Raw genomic sequence first — 3,963 nt, 5'->3', positions numbered from 1 at the left:
CTGGGCCAATGTGATAATCAGATTATTGTGTCACGATCGAATCTGTTGGTGGGGGGGGGGCGGTAAGTGGGAATTCCAGAACATTTAAGAATATCAAGTAGGTGAAGAAAGGGAGTAAACTTAGTGCAAACTCAGAGTATGATCTGTGTACACAGCCATGCCTACAGTAATGGGTTTATATGGAAGAGATTTTTTTCTAAATGGACACAGCCTGGAAGCCAGGAATCTTCAAATCATCCCACATACTAGTAAATATTTAAGATATGAATGACAAACTCTTAAATGTGGTGGCTTTATGCAAAGTACACACCCATTCTTAGCTGGTAGCCCTAGAACCAGGCATACCTTCTGACTTTCTAATTTCCTTTATAACTTGAATTGTAATTATTTTTTCTTAAGACAACCTTTCCTGGGATGCAGATGGCTCAGTGGTTGAACATCTGCCTCTGGCTCAATGTATGGTCCCAGGGTCCTGGGATCAAGTCCCACATCAAGTCCCAAGAAGAGGAAGCCTGTTTCTCCCTCTGCCTATGCCTCTGCCTTTCTGTCTCTCATGAATAAATAAATAAAATCTTTAGAAAAACAAGAAAGAAGAAGAAAGAAAGAAAGAAAGAAAGAAAGAAAGAAAGAAAGAAAGAAAGAAAGAAAGAAATAGAAAATCTTTCCTACTCAGCCAAAACCAAAATCTTTGACAAAGTCAAATTTTGGACAAATCCTCCATCCTTTTAATAACTCTGTGGCTTTCAGATTAGCCACTTTCTCCAAGGCAAAAATTCAGAGATATCTTATTTTTCATATTTCCTTTCCCTTCCTATTCTCTTCTCACATCTCTCCCGTACTACCTGAGGTGAAGTTCACCCAGTTGACCCTTCTGATATCTATGTAGAGAAAGAAGAGAAAGAGAGGAGGAATGGAAAGTTATTTGAGTTCTTGTTGGAGTTAATAATTCCATTTTGAATGGTATACGTTGCTGTAGAACCTATTGTCTCTTTATCATAGTTTTCTCCTCTTACTTCACTTCCCCCTTTTTCCTCCATCCACTTCTGTCTTCCCCAAAGCCTTATGTAGCAGACTGCCATTAGGGAAGCAAGAAGGATCCCACTACATTGGTACCCCACAAATTGTGAAATTCATTCTATTAACCTTCCTCTCTAAGGAAGATCAAGTAGCCATCTACCTCTCAATTCTTTGTCATGTTGACATTTGGGAGGACAGGTTGCTATGGCAGTGGCAGGATAGCATGCTCCAAGTTTGGCCACCATTTCTGAATGGTTTGGAAAGGTCCTTAAATAGAAAAAAAAATGATGGCAGAAATGCCTAAGAATAAGATAAGACAGTAGACAGTTTTTGAAATTGAGAAATATAATACTCTTTCTGGAAAAATGAATTGACATTATAGCCTAGATGAGGAACACATAGATGAAGAGATCATATATGCAAATATAAATAGGAAATGTAACTTCTATAGATTCATTCTAGCTCTGATAATTAATACCCTCAAGGTAAGTTGCAATGAATATAAGAACTAATTTCTTAAATAGAATTTTAGAAGTAATTTTAGAAGTAATCTACACTTGCCATAAAGATGCTTTCTTTATTCAGGTTCAATGTGTCACTTTTATACTTTTATAACCTATTTAATATGTGGCCATAGATAGCCAAACTCCATAAAGCAAGGTGACCAAACAGTAATAAACTGAGAACACAGACAGATTATAGAGGAGGTATAATTTCCATCCGGCCTCCCCTGCTCTATTCCAGACCTAACTAACATTTCAGGCAAGTGAGGGTTGCTTGAGTCACAGTAATCAAGTTAATTAACAAAAGCTAACACAGCCTTTCAAATATATGAAAAGAATATATTTTAACTCACAGAACATTTTTTCTTCACTCTGGAAACAGAAAGAGAGCACAAAAATAGAACAATTTTGCATAGCTGGTGGGCAAATGCCTCTTGGCTAATTTATTATCTACTTACTATCACTCTTTAAAGTGATCCTAACTCCAACTAAGGCTTGCATAAATGTAAGAATAATTTTCTAAAAAACAAATTCCTGAATCATTTTAATTCATAGAACTTCTATTAGGAGCATCTGTAATTCCACATGGGTATCTGTCCCTTTAACACTCATATGGATGGACTCTATTTTATTTAAAAGCACAACACATTAAAGTTATGTAAAGGAGTATACATATTTAGATTCATTCAGCAAGCATTTCTTTCACATGTACTAAGAAACGTTTTCTACCAACAAGGAGTATGTGAACTAAAGGAAAGATAGTCACTTATGCAAGTTAATAATATAAAATAAAATTTAAGAAATGCAATAAGGCATTGTTTAAATGGTGATATAGGAAAGAAATTTAGAGGAGACATTGAAGCAGAAGAAGGCAATCAAGAAATCATAAACCAATGAATATATACTAAATTTGAACCACAGTGAGTGGAAAGGATTATGCAACATTGATTATAGAACATATACCACTAGCTCAATTTTGTACAGGACATGACCAATGTCAGTGAACAAAAATGCAAGCAATGTATGATAAATCTCCAATGAGTACAAGAGAAACAATTTCTATGAACATTTAGAAGAAGCATATAACCTGTTATAATGGTGGAAGTTTTTATGTAGAAGGTAAGGTTTGGATCAAGCTTTTAATAATAGCTATAATCTGATAGAAATGGAACATTTTAATCAGAAGAAGTCTGTTTTGTTTGAATGAAAGCTTTCTAAAGTTAGCATTGCCTTGGAGAGGATACTGGAGCCTAGTGCCTAGGATTGGTTCCACATGTTCAGAAATTTGATTTTGTCAGCATTCCAAGAGTAGGTCAATTGCTGAGGATGAAACTCACATTAATCAAGTTCACAGAGCCTGAAGTATAAACGAGAATATCAATTTATTAATTTACAACACAAGCAGAAGTAGTTGGAAAGCCAACTTACAAGAAATTTGCCTGGTGAACAAGAAGCCAGAGGTAGAATATAAGAGGAGTTTTTTGTTAAATATTCAATATTGGGTTATGTTAATCACTTACTGCCATCTCCAGAAAAATTCCTGACAAAATTAACTGAGTTTGCAGTTTGCAAGTCAGTCATATGGCAGGGGGTGGGGGAGGGGGTGCTTGTGCAATCATATGGATGGACGATGGATGGATGGATGGATGGGCCATGTTAATATTTGTCTCACTTGATCCTGTTTCTCAATGGCTCCACAATACATATGCTCAGCTGTCTACTGAAAGATATTCTTTACTGGGAAGAAGTATGTCTAATATTCTAAATTTGATATTGCTAGTAAATCCAGTTAGAACTGTAGAATATTGCAGCATTTAATTCAGCACTAAGTGGTCTTTATTTAAAAGCAGTATATGTTCATTACAGAACACTTTAGAAAATATTGAAATATTCAAAACAAAAAATGAAAATCTCCTTCCTCTACACAGTGCTTGCTGCCTTCATTCTTTTTCTCAGCTGTAACTACTGTTAACGGGTTGGGATGTAGTTTTCCAGCACATATTTGCATGCATATGCAAATAAAAAAGCATGTGCATATACTATTTTTAATGTAATCAGACAACATAAAGTGATCTCCAACTTGCTTCTTTCACTTAAAAATATAATTATGCATAATCTTCCTATAGTAATACCCATAGCTGTAACTATAACTCACTTTTCATTAATAGCTCCATAATATTGCACTGGCTGGATGGATCAGGCCACCATATGCACCCAATTCAACACATTTTGTATTGCAGTGTACATTTAAGAAGCTTGTTTGAGTAAATCTTATCACAGACTAAATCCCAAATGACATATATATTTTATATTTTTAATATTTGTGGTTTCCCTACAAAAATTGGTATGAAGCATCTGTAAACTTCTGGCAAAGGCAAATGATCGTACAGATTTCCCCATGGTTTAAATAACAGAATTTTATAAATGTTTACAATACTTGCTA

This window comes from Canis lupus, chromosome 14 (genome assembly GCF_011100685.1).
Source record: "Canis lupus familiaris isolate Mischka breed German Shepherd chromosome 14, alternate assembly UU_Cfam_GSD_1.0, whole genome shotgun sequence".
Lineage (NCBI taxonomy): Eukaryota > Metazoa > Chordata > Mammalia > Carnivora > Canidae > Canis > Canis lupus.
This window is presented reverse-complemented; position numbering follows the sequence as displayed.